Source organism: Pipistrellus kuhlii, unplaced genomic scaffold, assembly GCF_014108245.1.
Source record: "Pipistrellus kuhlii isolate mPipKuh1 unplaced genomic scaffold, mPipKuh1.p scaffold_m20_p_1, whole genome shotgun sequence".
In the NCBI taxonomy this organism is placed as follows: domain Eukaryota; kingdom Metazoa; phylum Chordata; class Mammalia; order Chiroptera; family Vespertilionidae; genus Pipistrellus; species Pipistrellus kuhlii.
Genome location: NW_023425404.1, coordinates 91,344,067 through 91,365,318, shown reverse-complemented (window position 1 = coordinate 91,365,318; position 21,252 = coordinate 91,344,067). Strand labels below are relative to the sequence as shown.

Here is a 21,252-nt window from a genome sequence, read left to right as displayed (position 1 = left end):
CTTTGATTCAGTAGTGTTAAAACAAGATGATTTGGTGTGCTTTAAGATGGCCCCTTTTTTTTTTGCCTTGAAAAATTCTTTTTGCATTCCTTATTTCATATTTAGCACCTTCTTCCAAATGTGTTTTAGATATTTCATGGTTTAAATAGATTCTAAATCTTTTTTTTACCTTTTGTGGTATGAAAATACTAAAATGAATAATTGTCATGAATATAATTTATTCAAAATTGTCAAAACTGCCAATCCAACTCAATAGAAAGCAAAATAGTTCTTAATTTTAGAGACTTTGTTTTAATTATGACTCAGCTACTATCGACATTTTAAAAGTAAACTTACTTTTTAGTTTCTCTCTTAAACTGCATGTTGGTGGTATCTTTACAAAATTTGGTTAATATGATAACTGTTTAACTGGATCCTAAATCATTGTTAAGATTTGATTTTTTTTTAAAGTATGCTTTTTATGTCGATAATCTACAACTGAAATTATTTATTAAAAAAAAAAAAAAAGAGTTCTGTTTGTGCCCTTTCTCATTTCCTGCTCCAATTCCACCTTACTTTGCAAGTTGATGTTTTTTTCCCCACAGTATATTGTTAATTTAACAATTGTACAGTATTTTTTCATATAAGTTTATCATTTTCCCTATTGATGAACATTTTATTTCATTTTATATCATGTGTCTTTTTCATTTCTAAACCTAATCTAATCTTGGAAATGGGCTTGTTGGGCTTTGGGTATAGACATGTATAGTTTTGTTTGGTTGTTTGTTTGTTTTGTGTGTTGTTTTTTAAAAATATATTTTTATTTACTTTAGAGAGGAAGGAAGAGTGAGAGTGAGATAGAAACATCTAAGGAGAGAGAATCATTGATTGGGGATCAGCTGCCTCCCACATGCCCCACACTGGAGATGGAACCTGCATGTGTCCTGACCTGGAATTGAACTGCAACCTCCTGGTTCTTAAGTCAACATTCAACCACTGAGCCATGCCAGTCGGGCTTATTTATAGTTTTTACAAATAAGACTGGACATTTTCAAAAAAGATTATTGGATTTATCTTTACACCAGCAGTGTGTGAACTATCATTTTCTCTATATCTTTGCTGACACTATTAAGAATCTTAAGTTTTTCAATAGTTTGATAAATAAAATACTAATGGTTGTTTTACAATTTTTTTGAATTGACTTTCAATTCCATTGTACCTTTTCTTAATGTCTTAACGTCTTAACGTATGATAATTGTTATAGCTCTTTTCTCCAATCTGTTCTTGGTTTTTTGTTTTGTTTTTTCCCCTTCAGAAAGGAGAAGCGAGGGTAGAGAGAAACATCAATTGATCTTTTGCCTCTCATATGTGCTCATACAACAAAGTGAACTCACATAGACCTAGGCATGCGTCCTGGCTGGAAATCAAATCAGCAGTCTTTGAGTGCTCCAACCAACTGAGCCAAACCAGCCAGGGCTGTTGTTTTGTTTTGTTTTTAAAGTAAATCTTTATTGTTGAAAGTATTATATGTGCCCCTCTTTCCCCCTCATTGACCCCTTCCAGCCCCTTTTGTTTTGCTTTTTAAAGACAGTAATATATTTATGTGGCAAAAAAAAACAAAACAAAAAACCCAAAAAACCTATTATGCCTTCAAATAATTACATTTATTGCTTTAATACACCCCCCCCCCTTTTTTTTATCACCCTTTGACATGATCTCTTTGCTCCTTTGTGTTTCATCTTGGAGATTCCCACTTTATGCAGTTCTGTATTTGTTATTACAGTCTTTTTGTCTTGTGATAATAGCTGTCTTAATTTGCTCATAATTTAGTTTCTAAAAGTCACACTATTATGTCTAGGATTATAATATCGTTCACTGACAGTCCAAGCACTATATTAGAATTATTGTTTTGTTTGTAATAGTTGAGAGATTTTATTATCATAGCTATAATTACAGTACTTGTTTTTTGTTTTTTGATTTTTCACAGAGAGGAAGAGAGAGAGAGTTAGAAACATCGATGAGAGAGAATCATCCATCAGCTGCCTCTTGCACACCCTCCACTGGGGATGTGCCCACAACCAAGGTACATGCCCTTGCCCAGAATCGAACCCGGGACCCTTCAGTCCGCAGGCCGACGCTCCATCCACTGAGCCAAACCGGTCCCGGCTACTTGTTTGTTTTAATGAAAACTGAAAATAGCTATACCAAATAGTTGATTACTAGTCATGTACTGAAAGTAGGAAGAGATTCAATAACATCAAATAAACCAGTTCTGAGGTTATCCCTTAAATAAAGTTTAACAGCTCCACCTTCTTCAGTGTTTATCAAAATATAATACAAAAGAAAAAAAAAAAGTAGAGGTTTTTTTTTTGTTTCGTTTTGTTTTTTTAAATGATTTTTTTTACCGAGAGAAAGAGAGAGGGATAGAGAGTTAGAAACATCAATGGGAGAGAAACATCGATCATCTGCCTCTTGCACACCCACTACTGGGGATGTGCCCTCAACCAAGGTACATGCCCTTGACCGGAATCAAACCTGGGACCTTTCAGTCCGCAGCCAAACCGGTTTTGACAGAGGTTGTTTTTTTAATGTCAAATCTGACCTTTTTAGGCTGAAGGAGTGAAAGCACATGTGGACGAAAGTTCTGAGGAGCTAGGCTCTAAGATGACTAGCTACCTGTCCATGCTCCTACTGGTGAGACCCAGGCATCCTGGAGCAAGAAGCATACATGGGGACCATGGGGAACTCCTGTTCTGGCCAGAATGGTCCCACCAATGTACCATTGCTAACCTAAAGGAAAGCTGTGAATCCCTCCAAGGGATCTGTGAGTGGTGGCCACAGCCCCTGGATCATCCCTTGGGTGTTGGGGTACGCATAGGTACAAGCACAGATGCTATAGGATACAAATGACCAAGAGAGAGAGAGAGCGCCAATCAGGGACTGTAGGTGACCATGTAGAATGTATTGTGGGTAGTTTGCCCAATGAACACTCCAGATGGGAGACAGACTACGGGTAGATTGAATTTACTACAGAACCTAAACGAGGCACATGTCTACCTTCTCTGTGTTCAAGGGTCGTCTTAGCTTGTATTTGTAACTATTTTTAAACTGAGTATGGGTTAAAACCAACCACAAAAATGGATCTCATCACAGATCTAAAGTCCAGAGGAGGAGGTTGAGCTGATCTGACAGTGACTCCTAGAGGCCCTGGGTACCCCAAATCCCTTCTCAGTACTAAACAGTGGGTTGATTCTCTTTTTACAATAAAGAAAGCTAAATAATACTGCAGAGGAGTACCATAAACTGCCTTTTTGGAACAAGATTTACAGTAAATAAAAACCCCTTTGTAGGCTGTATTTGCATTTGTATAGTATTATGAAGAACACTGGGACCACCTTGGAGTCAGTTTCTAGCATTCATACCACAGGGTGAAGGAGGGAATGAGGGTCAAGAGAGAAATATGACTCACTTCTGGTTCTGGAGAAGATTAGACAGCCAATCCAGTCCCTCGTGGAGCCCATTGCCTTGGTATAATAGGTAGCCTGAATGTACCAGTACCTGTAGTGCAGGCTCAACTTATCCATGATCTTGGTCACATTCAGGGCATTGGGGAAGTCCTGGTTGTTAGCTAACACCAGCAGGACAGCATCTTTGAACTTGTCCTCCACCAGTATCTGTATAATCTCTTCTTGGGTATCGTTTTGGTCATTGCTGTGAACCGATAAGGTGAAACCTATGTGTTTTTGAAGTAGTGACTCCAAAGAGGCCGATCGTGTCCTGGCTGCCCATGTCCCAAACGGTGAAGCTGATGTTTTTATAATCCACTACAGGCTTGCTGCACACTCAAAGGAATTTAATTAGAAGATGGTTAGCTGGGTAGGACTGGGCGAGATGGGCTAGAAAATGCCCTGGAACCAACCTCCTGTGGTTCTTCCCCAGTCTGCCGCACCTGGGCTGGCGCTGGGGTTTGAAGGGCATCTGTCAACTGAGTGGGGTCCCTCCGGCAGGTGGGGTCCCTCAGCCTGGCGTGAGGGGATTGGGCCAAAACTGGCAGTCCAAGGGGTCCTGGAGTGAAAAAGGGTGCTCTGCAAAATTGCCTGTTGCTCAGCAGCTCCTGTGTACTAATATTGTGGGTGGTCTTCCCACTGAAACTCCAGATGGGAGATAAACTGGTGGTCAGTGTGCATCAACCTGTTGGCTGGTCGGCTGGTCACTTAGTCTGATAGATAGATAGATAGATAGATAGATAGATAGATAGATAGATAGATAGATAGATAGACAGACAGACAGACTGACTACAATGGTGAGAATGGTGGTCACAATCTCACCAGCTTCAGTTTGTATTGGATATTGGTCTTCCCTGCAGCATCCAGGCTTATTGCAAGAATGTGCATTTATTTTTTGCAAAAAGGCCCTTTCCAAAGATGTTCCTCTTGCTATAGACCAGAGGGAGAGACACTGGCCAGAGAAACCCTTGGTGGCTATGGTGCTCCTGCTACTGCTGCTGCTGCTCCTCCTTCTCTGAGCTGGGCATTGACTTCTCTCTGCAGGATTATTATCATTATCATTATCATTATTATTATTATTATTATTATTATTATTATTATTTTTAAATGCGCTCAGAGCATTTTCTTTTTCTTTTCTTTTTTTAAATATATTTTATTGATTTTTTACAGAGGAAGAGGGAGGGATAGAGAGTCAGAAACATCGATGAGAGGGAAACATCCATCAGCTGCCTCTTGCACATCCACTACTGGGGATGTGCCTGCATCCAAGGTACATGCCCTTGACTGGAATCGAACCATGGACCTTTCAGTTCGCAGGTTGATGCTCTATCCACTGAGCCATACCGGTTTCAGAACTTTTTTTTTTTTTTTTTTTTTTTTTTAAAGGGGCCTAACAAAAATGTTCTGGACCTTCCTAAGAACACTTCTTCTGTTTGTGCCCACCCAGGGATGCAAAAACAAAACAAAACAAACAACTTTTGGTATTGAGATAATTTGGATTGTGTTTACACTCTTCCTGGAGACCTCTTCCTACTCTTCTCTAATTAAGATGCTCTTCCCACGAAGCCTCTTGTATAGCTAGCTGCCAACCATAATTTTTATATTACTGTTCTCCGGGGCCAGAACTTGTTTCTTAGATCTGTGTCTTTTTAAAAATTTAATATTATTTTGCTGGACTACATCCTTAATTTAACTTCTACATGACTTAAGATATTACTCATTGTGGCCCTGATACTGTCTTTAATTTGCCTTTTAAATTCAATTGCTAATTGGCTAGCTGAGAAACTCTAGATTGGAAGGTTTATGAAAGATACTGATTTCTGTACTATTGCTATTATTATTATTTAAGTTTTAGCCTTTTCTCTTTATCCTTGGTATTCTGGAGAGATGTGTAAATGTGATTTTTTCTGGTTAATTGAGCTTTTAGTGGGCTCTTTCAACTGAAAAACTGTGCCCTTTTAAAAGCTTTGGGAAATTAATTTCTAATACTGTGTTGATAATTTTCTTCCCTCTCTTTTTCTGGAATTCCTGTTAGTGGAGTGGCTTAAGTAAAAATGTTGATAAAATTCCACAAGAAAGGTTGGGGGGAATGTGCATGTAGGAGTACAAAATCTTTACGTTCACATTAGAAGCTGGTAGCTAATATCCCATGTGGAAAGACAGTCACTATCTGAGCATAAACATTTATGATAAAAGTAAATACCAAAGAAACCGCTATAAGAGAATTTTAAATGTTTGCCTCAAAGGATTGGGAATTAGTAATCACTGAGATATGGCAAAGAAAGTTGTTAAGCCTAGGGGTTACTATTAATTTACAAAACTATGCACACACATTAAATTTAAAAATTAAAACTGATTCATTGCAATCTCATCATCAAAGATGGCTCACATTTAGTGATATCTTCATTCTGTAAGATTCCCTCAGCAAATATATATAGAGGTGTTCTTAGCCTAGGAATCCTATATAATAAAAGGGTAGTATACAAATTGACTGTGACTCACACACACACACAATGGATGCCCCCATGTGGACACAAGATGGCTGGCAGGGGAGGGCAATTGTGTGTGATTAGGCCAACAGGGGAGGGCAGTTGGGAGGGACCAGGCCTGCAAGAGAGGGAAATTGGGAGCATCAACCCTACAGGGGAGGGCAGCTGGGGGGGAGGGGGGCACAACCAGGTCTACAGGAGAGGGCAGTTGGAAGGAACCAGACCTGCAAGGGAGGGCAGTTGGGGGTGACTAGGCTGGCAGGGGAGGGCAGTAAGGGGCAATCAGATTGGCAGGGGAGGGCTGCTAGGGTGACCAGGCTGGCAGAGGAGGAAAGTTGGGGGCAACTGGGTCTGCAGGGAAGGGCAGTTGGGGGGACCATGCCTTCAGGGGAGGGTAGTTAGGCATCAATCAGGCAGTTAGGCATCAATCAGGCTGGCAGGGAAGTGGATAAGGGGTGATCAGGCTGACAGGCAGAAGTGGTTAGGGACAGTCAGGAAGTCATGCAGGTGAGCAGTTGGGAGCCAGCAGTCCTGGATTGTGAGAGGGATGTCAGACTGCCCATTCAGACCCGATCTCTCCCCATTCCTCCACTCCCCTCCGCCCCACCCCCATGCATGAGTTTCATGCACCGGGCCTCTAATTCATTATAAGCCTTCATGAAGGAAGATTCAGTTGTATATACCAGATGTTCCTTTTTCATGTGTCTTAATCATTGAGCTGTCTATTTTAAGAAAATTGACAAGTGAAATGTATAGGAGACGTACATGGCCTATTACAGATTGGTTATAAAACTTTCTTTAAATAAAACAAAGTTTATTTGTGTCTATTTCAAGGTAATTTGGATTTATGATTACTTTCTGAACTTTTAAGAATTTATAATAGTTTTCTTAAGGGTTTTTTCTTTTCTTTTAAAAAAATATATTTTATTAATTTTTTTACAGAGAGGAGGGGACAGGGATAGAGAGTTAGAAACATCGATGAGAGAGAATCATCCATCAGCTGCCTCTTGCACACCCCCTACTGGGGATGTGCCCGCAACCAAGGTACATGCCCTTGACTGGAATTGAACCTGGGACCCTTCAGTCCGCAGGCCGATGCTCTATCCACTGAGCCAAACCGGTTTCGGTTTAAGGGGTTTTTCTTACAAAACAGTTTGTGAGATGCAAATTTACTTAACAAAACCTCAACACTTTTAAAATAAAGTGTTATGATTTTTAAATAATCTCACTGTCTATGATTCAAAATTTTATGTACCATATAAAATACTTAGAGTATAACAGTTAATGAATTGCTAATCAGAATCCTACCACTTACAGGTATTTTTAATTCCTATGATGGGAAGAGAAGGTTATAAGTAAAAAGATATAGTTTGAAATAGTACTAGTTCAATTACTGTTAAACCATTATTGAGTAGTACTTGAACCCTGGCCATTGTTGCGCAGTGAGTGTCAGCCCGCGCCCTCAAGGTCGATTCACCGTCTGCCCCCTGCCCCCATGGCAGTGCATGCTAGAGGCTTCTCTCTCTCCCCCCTCTACTCCTCCCTCCTTTCCCCTCTCTCTAAAAATGAAAGTAGTGTTTCACCTTCAACTGCCCCCCCCCTGCCAGCCTGCTCACTCTCTACTGCCCCCCACCGGCCTGATTGCCCCCAACTGCTGGTTCCCTCCTGGTCTGATCATCCCCCACTGCTGGCCTGCTCGCCCTCAACTGCCCACCCCCACCAGCCTGGTCACTCCCAACTGCTCTCCCCTCCTGGCCTGATTGCCCCTACCCACCTCTGCCTCTGCCTCGGCCCCGCCATTATGGCTTTTTCCAGAAGATATCCTGGTCTAATTAGCATATTACTCTTTTATCACTTCTATCACCTGTTGCCATTGCACTTGAATAAATCAAATGATTATACACAGTGATGATATCGTTTTTATTTAAGGAAACCTTTTATTTTGTTAAATTCTTATTAAACTCTGGACATACCCCAGACATGACATCTTTGACTCTTCAAATTTTAGATAACATAGAAATAATCCTATATAATAAAGAGGTAATATGCAAATTGACCATCATTCCAACATATAAGATGGCCACCCCCATTTGGTCAAAGATGACAACTTCATGTGGTAGGGAGGGCACTGTCCATTCTGCACCTTTTTGCACAAGATGTCCACCACAAGATGGTCTGCAGGGGAGGGCAGTTGTGGGCAATTAGGCCAGCAGCGGAAGGCAGTTGGAAGGGACCAGGCCTGAAAGGGAGGGCATTGGGGGGTGATTAGGCTTGCAGGATAGGGCAGTTGGGGGGGAGGGAGGGGAAACAGCCCTGCAGTGGAGGGCAGTTGGACCAAGCCTGCAGGGGAGGGCAGTTTGGGCCAATTGGGCCAGCAAGGGAGCCGTTAGGCATTGATCAGGTTGGCAGGGGAGTGGGTAGGGGGTGATCAGGCTGGCAGGCAGGCAAGGGGCTGGGAGCCAACAGTCATGGATTGTGAAAGATTTTCAACTGCTCTCGAGGGGTCCCAGATTGGTGAGGGTGCAGGCTGGGCTGAGGGACACACCCCCACTGTTCATGAATTTCGTGCATAAGGCCTTGAGTTTCCTTCATATAATAGCTGTATGAGGATAAGTGAAGAATATAGAAGTCAAGTTTGAGATGTATTCATTAACAAGTTTTGATACATCACAGTTGTATTTGTAGTTCAAATGCTTACCTCAGCAAATTTCAAATTAAGTGTCATGGATCTAAAGAATCATAGATAGTAGGTCAACATTTGTCAATTTCGTTTTAAATAATCTTCAAGTATAGTGTGTGCATGTGTGAAATTCTTGTTGCATTTTCCAAGAAATATCTTCAGTATCAGAGTCTCCAAGAACATTACCCTCAATGTTTTTTCTTTCTCTATTACCTTCCTTTTCCTGAGAGTAGTTTAGAAGTAAATATTCAAAACTGGAAAATTTTAGGATTAGTGTTTTTAGTTACAAAATTTTTTAAAAAGCATAATAGTTTTTAAATCATTTGGGAATTCTGTGATTGTCTTCCTCAACCCTCTTAAGCACCTCTCTATATTGTTGGGCTAAGAAAGCCAAAAATGTTACTTCTCATACTATTTATTTGCATTTAGGATTAGGATTTTGGTTGGGAAATAGTAGCTGGAATTAGGTGTGTGTGTGTGTGTGTGTGTGTGTGTGTGTGTGAGAGAGAGAGAGAGAGAGAGAGAGAGAGAGAGAGAGAGAGAGAGAGAGAGAGAAAGAGAGAGAGAGAAAGAGGCGGGGGAGATCTGAAAGTTCCTTTTCTGCATGCCCCATTCCCCCTTTTTTTATTACTGGGTTTTTGAAGATGTGAGGTTTTTCTGCAGAAATGCAGTATTGCACTGTCCATTCTGCACCTTTCTGCATTATCAAGGGGCATTTCTGGCAAAGGCTAGACTATGTTTTATTGTGTACATCACCTAGCCTTGTGGGTATCTATAAGCAGTTGTTGCAGTGGCAGTGGTGACTTCTGGTTTCAGCTTTCTTCTTATTATTTTTTTTAATCAATCTTTATTGTTCATATTATTACAAAGGCTCCTCATTTCTTCCCCCCTCCACCAGGTTCCCACCCCACCCTCCGCCCCCTTTCCCTCCTCCATTGTCCTCATCCATAGGTGCACAGTTTATGTTCAGTCTCATCCTCCCTCCCTTTCCCTGATAGTAAATCCCTTTTCAGATAGTAAATCAATTACTTAGCATTTTCTCATATCAATAATACCTCCACATGTCCAAAGATACACTTCACACAAAAGACATTTCCAAATATGTCAACCAACCTCATCCAGCCCTCCACAAGGCACTCACAGATCAACAGCCCAGCGCTATACTAACTCAACATATCCAGATCTAAGCCTTCATCACTTGATTCAGCAGACCCTCAAGTTCCCGCAAAAGTTTCCAGCCATGTCTGAGAGGCTGCCTTGGGGCGGGGGTAGGCGAGGAGCGAGCTGTTCCGGACCTGGCTGCTCCGGGCCTGGCCTCTGTTGCTCTGCTCCGTTCCACAACCAGCTGCTCCAGGTCTGGCCACTGCTGCTCCCGACCTGGTTGCTCCGGGCTTGGCTGCTGCTGCTCCGGGCCTGGTCACACCCAACCCGGCTGCTCTGGTCCTGGCCGCTCCCAGCCTGGCAGCCGCTGCTCCAGGCCTGGCCGAACCCGACCCGGCTGCTCCGGGCCTGGCCGCTCCGGGTCTGGCTGCTCCCAGCCTGGCAGCTGTTGCTCCGGGCCTGGATGCACCTGGCCCGGCTGTCCCGGGCCCGGCTGTCCCGGGCCTGGCCGCTCCCAGCCTGGATGCTCCCGGCCTGGATGCTCCGGTCTTGGCTACTGCTGTTCTGGGCCTGGCTGCTCCCGACCCGGCTGCTCTGGGCCTGGCCTCTCCGGGCCCGGCCACTCCGGGTCTGGCCACTCTGGGTCTGGGTGTTCCTGGACTGGCCACCCTGGGCTTGGCCGCCTCCACCTCAGACCTGGCTGCCACTGCCCCAGGTCTGTCTGCTCCAGGCCTGGCTGTTGCTGCTCTGGTTCTGGCTGCTGCTGCTCTGGGGCCTGGCTGTTGTTGCTCCAGGCCCGGCTGCCACTGCCTTGTTCCTGGCCACTCTAGGCCTGGCTGCCGCTGTTCCAACATTCTGTCCTTTAAAAAAAAAAAAAAAAGAAAGAAACACGCATTTTTGTTGCAATGTTGGCTGCTGAGTTGAGTTCTGACTTAGTCTTTGATTTTTCAAGATTTTCTTTGTGTTCTTTCTTAATTTTACTATCTTTTGCTCTCCCTTGATTTCTTCACATTGAGAACTTTTCGGTTTCTTTTCGGTTTCCTTGTCCTGGAAGCTCAGCAGGTTGGCCTGTGGCACCCCTTTGTTCTGCTCGGGCTCCTGTACTGCTTCAGCCTGTTGCCAGGGTCAGCACCGCCGCCCAGGAAGCAGCCCCCGGCCTCAGCTCCATTGCCCGCGCTCAGCGGTCGAAGGCTCGGGTGCACCCCCTTCTGTTGGCCCCGTTGCCCAGTTTCTTGCTGGCGCCTGGCTGGCCGGTGTCCGTCAGGGGCTCCTGCTCCTCGTCGCGTTCCTCCAATCTGGAGCTTTTTTTCTCCTTCCCAATAGGGGAGTCTAGCATCAGAGTCAACAGACTGTCCTCTGCGCACAATGTGCGCGACTCCGGGGGCTCTGCTTTTCGCCGCTCCCCCAGGACTCCACCTCACAGCCCCGTCTCCCTCTGCTTGAGCCTGAGTCCCCAGGGATTGGCCTTGAGCTGGAGTTCAGGGCAGTTGGGAGTGGGGCTCAGCACCGCCGGAGGCTTTGTTTCTTCCCGCTAGGGCAATCCAGCATCAGAGTCAACATTCTGTCCCCTCCTTTTCACCGCTCCCCTGGGATTCCGCCTCACAGCCCCGTTTCCCTCTGCCCGAGCCTGGGTTCCCAGGGTCTGGCCCATAACTGGGGCTCAGCACTGCAGGTTTGGGGGTTCAGCCCAGGCTGGGGGTTTTATTTCCTTCCTGCTAGGGAACGCCAGGCAGGCACCCAGCCTTCTCCTCCTCTCCGGCTGCGACCTCTCTGCGGGCGCGCAGCATGTCTCCGTACCTTAGGCTTTTTTCAGCTCCTCTGATTTTCCTTCTGGTTTTCTCTTTCCTTCTTGTTGTAGGATTTTCAGTCAGTCGACTACCTGTAGCTCTGGGCAATGTCCACTCTATATTTTAGTTGTATTCCATTGAAATTGTTGTGTGCTGCTGCGGTTAGGTGTCTACCTGAGCAGCCATCTTGGATCCCACCAGCTTTCTTATTTTTGAATCACACAATTACCTGCTGTTCAAATTTAATGGTTTCATTGGTGACTTTTGGAAAGGGTGAACTCATTGTGATTTGGTCTTGTAATGTTATGGTGTTATTACTTGCAGACATAGCTTTATAGCCTCCCTCCTCATTCCTTCTAACAGTTAAGCACCAAATTCCTTTTATCAATCCTCTCTATTTGGCTCTAGTGGTTTCTATCACCTATACCAAATCTTTATTGATTGAAGTCAAGAGCATCTTTTGGTAACAAGATAATACTGTTACATTTTGCATACTACTCTTTCATTTTGCATATGGTAGTGTATGAACTTGGGCTACATAACATTTATTGTATGTCATCGACTAAGCATTAATTATATTGCAGATTTTCAGTGACTCTTACTATAAGTCTCAATAGCTTTCATATTCTTATAAACTTTTTTGGGGGGGGCACATTCCATATATCATAAAATTTTGTTATGGATATCCTTCCATATTTGTAGACAGATCAGTTTTCTTCTTGCTTTTAATTTTCTTAATATATTTTTATTCATTTCAGAGAGGAAGGGAGGGGGGAGAGAGAGAGAGAGAAAGAGAGAGAGAGAAAGATATGGAAACATCAATGATGAGAATTATTGATCACCTGCCTCTTGCACACTCCCTACTGGGGATTGAGCCCACTAGGGACTGAGCCCACAGCCTCAGCATGTGCCCTGATCGGGACCTCCTAATTCCTAGGTTGGTGCTCAGTCACTGAGCTACTCCACCCTGGCCTTCTTGGTTTTTCAATTGCTGCATAAATACAGGATACTTCAGATATTGTGAGTTCAGTCATATATCACTACAATAAATGCGTATTACAATAAAGTGAGTCACACGAATTTTTTTGTTTCCTGGAGCATATAAAAGTGGTGCTTATACTACTGTCCATTCATTGTGCAATAAATAGCATGTGTCTAAAAAACAACATACATACCTTAATTAAAAATACTTTATTGCTAAAAAATGTGCATTATCATCTGAGCCTTCAGCAACTCATAATCTTTTTACTGGTGTAGGTTCTTGCCTCAGTGTTGGTGGCTGCTGTCTGATCAGGGTGATGGTTTGCTGAAATTTGGGTAGCTGTAGAGATGCTTACGATAAGATAACAGAGAAGTTTGCTACATCAATTAACTCTTCCTTTCGTGAATGATTTCTCTGTAGTATGCAGTGTTGTTTGATAGCATTTTGTTTTAAAAGTATATTTTTACTGATTTCAGAGAGGAAGGTGGAGAGAGAAAAAGAAACATCAATGTTGAGAGAATCATTGTTGGGTAGCCCTTGTTTAAACTTATCCTAATATCTCCCTGTATACCAATTAAGAGTAAAAACACTTTCAGTGTGTTTACTAATTTGCCTTGTGATGAAGTACTAGTGTTTATAACTATTTTTTAAAATAAGTCTTTATTCAGATTATTACAAATGTTCCTCTTTTTCCCCCCCTCCATTGCTCCCCTCCACCAAGTTCCCACCCCACCCTCTACCCTTTCCCCACTCCCCATTGTCCTCATCCATAGGTGCACATTTTTTGTTCAGTCTCTTCCCGCATCCCCCACTCCCCCTTTCCCCAAGAGTCGACAGTTCACTCCCCTTCCATACCTCTGATTCTGTTATATTCACCAGTTAATATTGTTCATCAGATTTTTTAATTCTCTTGGTTTTTAGATTCACTTGTTGATAGTTACATATTTGTTGATCATAATTTTTATCTATATCTTCTTTCTCTTCCTAAAGAACCCGTTTCTGCAATTCATATAATTCTGGTTTGGCAGTGATGAACACCTTTAGCTTTTTTTTTATTTGTGAAGCTCTTTATCTGGCCTTCGATTCTGAGTGATAGCTTTGCTGGGTAGAGTATTTTTGGCTGTAGGTTCTTGCTATTCATCACCTTGAATATTTCTTGTCATTCCCGTCTGGCCTGCATGGTTTCTGTTGAGAAATCAGCTGACAATCGTATGGGTGCTCCTTTATAGGTAACTACCTGCTTTTCTCTTGCTGCTTTTAATATTCTCTCTTTGTCTTTTGCTCTTGGCATTTTAATTATGATGTGTCTTGGAGTGGTCCTCTTTGGATTCCTTTTGTTTGGGGTTCTGTGCAATTCCTGGACTTGTAAGTCTATTTCTTTCCCCAGGTGGGGGAAGTTTTCTGTCAGTATTTCTTCTAGTATGTTTTTGGTATCTTGCTCTCTCTCTTCTTCTGGGACCCCCATAATTCTGATGTTGGTTCACTTGAAGTTGTCCCAGAGGTTTCTTACACTATCTTCAACTTTCTGGATTCTCTTCTTGTTTCTGCAGAGGAGTGTCCTCTGGCTCTTTGTGTTCCAAATCTTTGTCTTGCTTCCTGCAATCTTCCAGTCTGTTTTTAGGACTCTGTGTAATATTTTTTATTTCAGACAATGTATTCTTTATTTCTAATTGATCCCTTTTTATTTCTAGTTGATTCCTTTTCATATCCTCATAGGTCTCGTTTATTTTATTGGCCTTTTTTAGGAAATCTTGAAAAACCTTATCACTGTGGTTTTGAACTCAATGTCCATTCTTTTATTTTCCTCCATCTTCTTCCTTTGTGTCCTGCCTCTTTTCTGCATTTTAGCTGCTTCCCTGATTTGATGGAATAGTTTTGTGTGCTAGGTGTTCTGGTAGAGCCCAGTAGCACAGCCTTCTCAGTTACCTGAGGTGGACAGTCTTGGTGCAGCCCTTTGTGGACTGTGTGTGCAGTCTTGTTAAGCCTTGCTTGTTGTTGGTATCACTGGGATGCATTGATCTCCAAGCCAATTGGCTGTGAAGATCAGCAGTGTCTCAAGCTAGAAGGGCTTCTGTGCTCCGCTTGGATGTGGCGGAGTCTCGGGGTGGTGCAGACAAATTTTGGTTGCCTGACAGTCCCACCTTAGGAAAGTCCTATTCACGGCAAGTCCCACAAGATTGGTTGCAGGTGCACGCACCTCTTTGGTATAGGCGCAGACAAGCTTTGGTTGCCTGTCAGTCCTGCCTTAGGAAAGTCCTATTCGAGGCGAGTCCTGCAAGATTGGTTGCTGGCACGTGCACCTTTTGGGTAAAAGCCGTTCTCGAGTTTTGCCTGGTCCCTGACAGCCAGTTTTTTCACGGCTCATAGTTGTCTCTCAGTGCAGTTCGGAGTTTTTTGTTTTTGTTTTTTTCTCCCGAACGAGAAAGCTAGCCTCTTGGAGGGCTATTGTGTTCTGCTTGGATGGGGCGGAGTCTCGGGTGGTGCAGACAAGTTTTGGTTTCTTTTCAGCCCCTCCCAACAAAATTCCGGTTCCTGAGTTCCGCAGTAATGGCCGCTGGCTTCACCCACCTCTGAGAGATCTCTGCCCCCTGCCTGACAGTCTGGCCTCTCCCTGACTGGGGCCGTCTGTCAGAACAATAGGGTTGTTTTGCTTTCCTCTTGAACAAGAAAGCCCTCTCCGCGCCGCAAGCAAGCCAGCAGCGAACTCGGCGGCCACCTTTTTGCGCGCACAGTTCTCCGCATCTTCACAGTTCCTAAGGCTCAGCGTCCCTTCTCTTCCCTTCCCAGATGGTAGAGCCTTCTCTTAGCCAGCTGTCTGGTGCTTCAGGGCAATGTTTCCCCTGTTTTCCAGTTGTAAATTCAAAATTGTTGTGGTACGCTGTATTCAGGTGTCTACCCTATGCTGCCATCTTGATTTCTCTCAATATTTACAACTTTAATGTCACATGCTCTTCGAACTCAAGAGAAAGCAACCTATAACTAACTGACCATATCTGAAGATAGGTTGAAGTAGGAAAATAATGACAAGCTCTGTCCAGAGTTTGTCCTTATTTATTAATAGTCATTGCAAATTCTGGCATTACAGGAAACTGTCTTCAAATTAATTTAAATGGAAGGCCAGTGTCAGACATGGTTTCAGAGATGCATTGTGCTAATATTATAGTTGGTTTTCAGACATAATCTCTTGATGCTGCCACTTTATTTCAGTTTCAGAATGTCAACAAAAAGAACCAAATTCACTGCTGACAATGACAGATCAAAACATGCGTGTGATTGACGCCAGCAAGAATTTTATATGTATCGCACATGCTCAAGTCAACTTTTAGTTTTAAGTTGCTAGTGCGCGTCATATGTACTGGATGCACTGTCAGTCACTTAGCCTTATATATATTGCAGCAGTTCAGTCACATTGTCAGGATCCACTTCTAATTCTAGTTCTCTTGATGTTGCCACCACATCTATAGTTATTTCTTTGACTGAAGTCTTGCCTTCAAAGTTATTCATGATGGGTGGAATCACTTTCAAACTCCTGTTTATGTTGATATTTTGTCCTTTTTCTGTGGATCATGGAATGTCCTTTTGTTTGTTAATCCTCACCTGATATTTTTTCCATTGATTTTAGAGAGAGTGAACGGGAGGGAGAGAAACATCAATATGAGAGACACATCAATTGATTGCCTCCTGCATGAATCCCGATCGAACCGAAACCCAAGTACATGCCCTTGACCTGGAATTAAATCTGTCTCCTTTCAATGAATAGGCTGGTGCTCTAACTACTGATCCACACTGGCCAGGGCACAAATATTCTTTCTTAGTGGCATCTAGCATTTGGAATCCTTACCGGAAGGTTTTTCAATTTACTTTGCCCAGATCCCTCAGAGGAATCACTCTCTATGATAGCTATAGTCTTATGAAATATATTTCTTAAATAAGCAGAATTAAAAGTAAAAATTACTCCTTTATCCAAGAGTTACAGAATGGATGCTGTGTTAGCAGGCATGAAAACATTAATCTCATTGTATATCTCCATAAGAGCTCTTGGGTGACCAGGTGCACTATCAATCAGCATAATACTTTGAAAAGAAACTTTTTTTTTTTTTTTCTGAATAGTATTGTAGATCTCAACAATGGGCTTAAAATATTCAGTGAACTATGTTGTAAACAGATGTGTGGTCATCCAGGCTCTATTGTTCTATTTATAGAGCATAGGCAGAGTACATTTATAATAGTATAATTCTTAATGGCCCTAGGACTTTTTGAACAGTAAGTGACCATTGACCTCAACTTTAAGCCACAAACTACATTAGTTCCTGAATATTTCTATATAGGTTAAGAGAATTAACCTATTATTTGAAGCCTGAAAGCCAAGCATTGACTTCTTTCTAGCCAGGAAACCTTAAATGGAATCTTCCAGTATAAGGCTGCTCTGTTTATATTGAAAATCTGTTGTTTAGCCCTACCTGGTTTGGCTTGGTGGATAGAATGTCAGTCCATAAACTGATGAATCCCAGGTTCTATTCTGGTCAAAGGCATGTACCTCAGTTGCATGCTTAATTACTGGCCCTGGTTGGGGCATGTGTGGGAGGAAACCAATCAATTTGTCTCTCACATTGATGTTTCTCTCTCTGACTTTTCCCCTTCCCATCCACTCACTCTTAAAAGTCAAAGGAAAAATATCCTCTGGTGAGGGTTAAGCAAAAAGAAAGAAAATCTTTTGTTTACTGTAGCCATCACCTTTATTAATTTTCTGAGCTAGATTTGTATAACTGGCTGAAGTTTGTACATCAGCACTTGCTGTTTCACCTTGCACTTTTATATTATAGAGGTGTGTCTTATTCTTCCATGAACAAATAAATGTCTGATACTTCCAACTTCTCTTCTGCAGTGTTCTCACCTCTCAGACTTTATAGAATTAAGGAGAATTAGGGCCTTGCTCTGGATAAAGCTTTGGCTTAGGGAAATGTCGACCACTAAAACTTTCTCCCTATCAGTAATAAGGCTGTTTCGCTTTTTAAAACATTATTATTATTTATTTATCATTTATGTGTTTATTAGAGTAGCACTTAATTTCTTTGAAGAACTTTTTCTTTGCATTTGCAGCTTGATTAGTTGGCACAAAAGGTCTAGTTTTTGGCTTATGAGCTTTCAACATGCCTTCCTCACTATTATTTCTAGCTTTTGATTTAAAGTGAAAGACTTGTGAGTCTTTTACTTGAATACTTAGAGGTCATTGCTGGGTTATTAATTGGCTTAATGTTAATATTGTCATGTCTCAGGTAATAGGGAAAGGGAGAAAACCTAGCATAAGAGTGCGGGGGAGCAGAGGGAAAACGGCCTGTTGATGGAGCAGAGCATACACACACATTAAGTTCAACATCTTAGGTGGGAACAGTTCATGGCATCCTCAAAATAATAACATCAAAGATCACTGATCACAGTTTACCAAAACAAATCGTAATAATAAAAAAGTTTGAAATATTGTGAGAATTACCAAAATGTGATGTAGAAACGCAAAGTGAACAAATAAACGCTGCTGGAAAAATTGCGCAATTGACTTATTCGACTCAGGCTTGCCACAAATCTATTTATTAAAAAAAAAAAATGCAGTGTCTACAAAGCTTAATATAGTGGTGTGCTTGTATATACTAAGTATGAGTACAACATAATTTATAGGCAGTCTCTTAGGGAAATGTATGTCATTCTTGCTTTATTGGGTTTCCAAATGTTTTGCCTATTAAATTTTTTATTTGTACCCTCTTATACTTGCATATTTCTGTTGAGTAGGTTCCTAGAAGTGGAATCTCTGGGTTTGAGGTCATGTGCATTTTAAGTTTTGGACAGTTCCGCCAAATTTCTCACAAAATTTTTACCAAATGTGCCAGCTATCTAACATGTGGTGGGCCAGTTCCCCACACCTTTGTCCCTGAATATAATCAGTTTTCAAGATCTTAGCCATTGGGAGAGATTAAAAGCAGTCGTATTGAGAATTAATATTTTGTTTTCCAGCCTGTTGTATTGTGTCAATTTATAAACAGTTTATTTTTGTTGGGTTTCTTTTATAGACATTGTGTTTACTTTTTATTATAAATGTTGTGATTGTTTCTATACAGAAGTTTTATACTTTATGGCTTTGAGTTTCTATTATTGTTTAAAAAGGCAGTACAAAACAAAAGTCTACAAATTTTGGGCCATCAGCAACTCTTACAGAGCTTAGAGATAAATAAAGCTAGATAGAAATGAAACATAATGTAGAAGCATGAGTCCATTCAAACAGATTTTAAAGGGAGTCAGTAACTTACTTAATTCTATTTCAGATCAAATTCTGAGATGAATGAAAAGCTAGGCTTTGGAGGCCTTTCCATGTATATTAATTGGGATTTAAAAAAAAATTCCCCTCCCCAAAGATATAAACAAGTGAAAGAATATACCATGTTCATGGATTGGTAGAATCAACATCATTAAATGTCCATACTACCCAAAGCAATCTATAGATTCAATGCAGTCCCTATTAACATACCAATGGCATACTTCACAGACCTAAACAAACACCCCAAAAATTTATATGGAACCAAAAAATACCCCAAATAGCTGCAGCAATCTTGAGAAAGAACAAAGTTGGAGGAATCACTATACTAGAAATCAAGTTATACTACAAAGCCACTGTACTCAAAACAGCCTGATTCTGGCACAAGAACAGGCATATAGATCAATGAAACAGAGAAGCCAGAAATCAACTCAGGCCATTATGTTCAATTAATATTTGACAAAGGAGGCAAGAACATACATTGTAGCAGAGATAGTCTCTTTAATTGGGGAAATTGGACAGATATGTGCAAAAAAATGAAACTAAACAACCAACTTACACCATAGACAAGAATAACTCAAAATGGATAAAAGACTTAAATGTAAGATGTGAAATAGAATTCCTTGAAGATACCATAGGCACCAAAATCTCAGACATCTCTTGTAGCAATATGTTTACTGATATATCTCTGAAGGCAATGGAAATTAAGGAGAAAATAAACAAATGGGACTTCATGAGAATAAAAGGCTTCTGCATGGCAAAAGAAATCATCAAAATAACAAGAGATCCCACCACATGGGAGGACAACTTTGCCAACGCCACATATGATAAGGGATTAATCTCCAAAATATATAGGGAACTCACAACTTAACAAAGAATGACAAACAATCCAATTAAAAAATGGGCAAAGAACATAACTAGATACTTATCCAAAGTGGACATAAAAAGCCAAGACACATGAAAAAATGATCAAAATCACTAATGATCTAAGACAGTGTTTCCCAAAGTGTGGTATGTGTACCTCCAGGGGCACGGGAAGAGTTTGGTGGGGGTACACGTTGCACCGGAGTTTGGTGGGGATATGCACTGCACTGTGCTTAGCTGTGCCTAATTCTACGTTCTCATGAGTACGAGCGGTACTCAGCATTACGAAAATTATATCATAGAAGGGGTGCACATATGTCAAAAGTTTGGGAAACAATTCTACGTTCTCATGAGTATGAGGGGTACTCAGCATTACGAAAATTATAGAAGGGTGCACATATGTCAAAAGTTTGGGAAACACTGATCTAAGAGATGCAAATCAAAACGATGAGATATTACCTCATACCTGTCAGAATGGCTATCATCAACAAATCAACCAATGATAACTGTTGTCGAGGTTGTGGAGAAAAAGGATCCCTAGTACACTGCTGGTGGAAAAGCAGACTGTTGTAGCCACTGTGGAAAGTATGGAGTTTCCTTAAAAAATTTAAAATGGGACTCCCATTTGATTCAGTCATTCCACTTCTAGGAATATATCATAAGAAACCTGAAAAACTCATCAGAAAGAATATATGTATCCCTATGTCCATAGTGCAATTTACAATATCTAAGACTTGGAAATAGCCTAAGGGCTATCAGCAGATGAGTGGTAAAAAAGCCATGGTACATTTACACATTGGAATATTCTACACCAGTAAAATAGAAAGAACTCTTACCATTTACAACAGCATGGATGGACCTGAGAGAAATAAGCCAGTTAGAGAAAGTTAAGTATCACATGATCTCACTTATATGTGAAATCTAATGAACCAAATAAAACTGATGGTCAAAAATAGACCAAGAGTTATAGAAGCATGAACAGACTGTTGTTGAACCTCAGAGGGAAGGCAGAAGAGAGTGAGTGGGAAGAGATCAACCAGTGAACTTGTATGCATATGTGTATAACCCGTGGACATAGACAGTGTGGTGGTGACTTGAGGGCTGGGGAGGACCAGAGCGGGCTGGAAGAGTTTAATGTGGGTAACAAGGAGGACCTATGTAATACTTTCAATAATAAAAATTAAAAGAAAAGAAACATCCCTCCCCCATATTCTAATATGTCTTGTGGTGTGTTCTGCACATTAGTTTTTTAAAAGCTCCTCAGATGATTATAATATGCTACCAAAGCTAGTAAATACTTGATCAAAGGATTAGAGAATGATAGTACATTATATTAAAACCTCAGCTGGGACAGATGTTATAATCAGACCCATTTTAGAAAAAAATGCAGAACCAGAACTTTCTATGCTGACACTGTTTTCTATATCCCTAGAATGTAATATTCTTCAAATTACTAAAATATTATACTTCTATATTCACATGGAATTTCACATATATACTTTACTTTTCAGATCCCTCTTAATGGGGAAACAAAGAATAGTAGTTCCCATTGCATATGTC

At 41.4% G+C, this 21,252-nt stretch overlaps 1 protein-coding gene across 6 annotated transcripts in view; it reads left to right on the top strand.

Moving 5' to 3' along the window:
- Positions 1-21,252, top strand: part of ARIH1 (ariadne RBR E3 ubiquitin protein ligase 1) — a 142,485-nt gene that overhangs the window by 22,659 nt on the left and 98,574 nt on the right. The gene's annotated exons all lie outside the window — the stretch shown is intronic.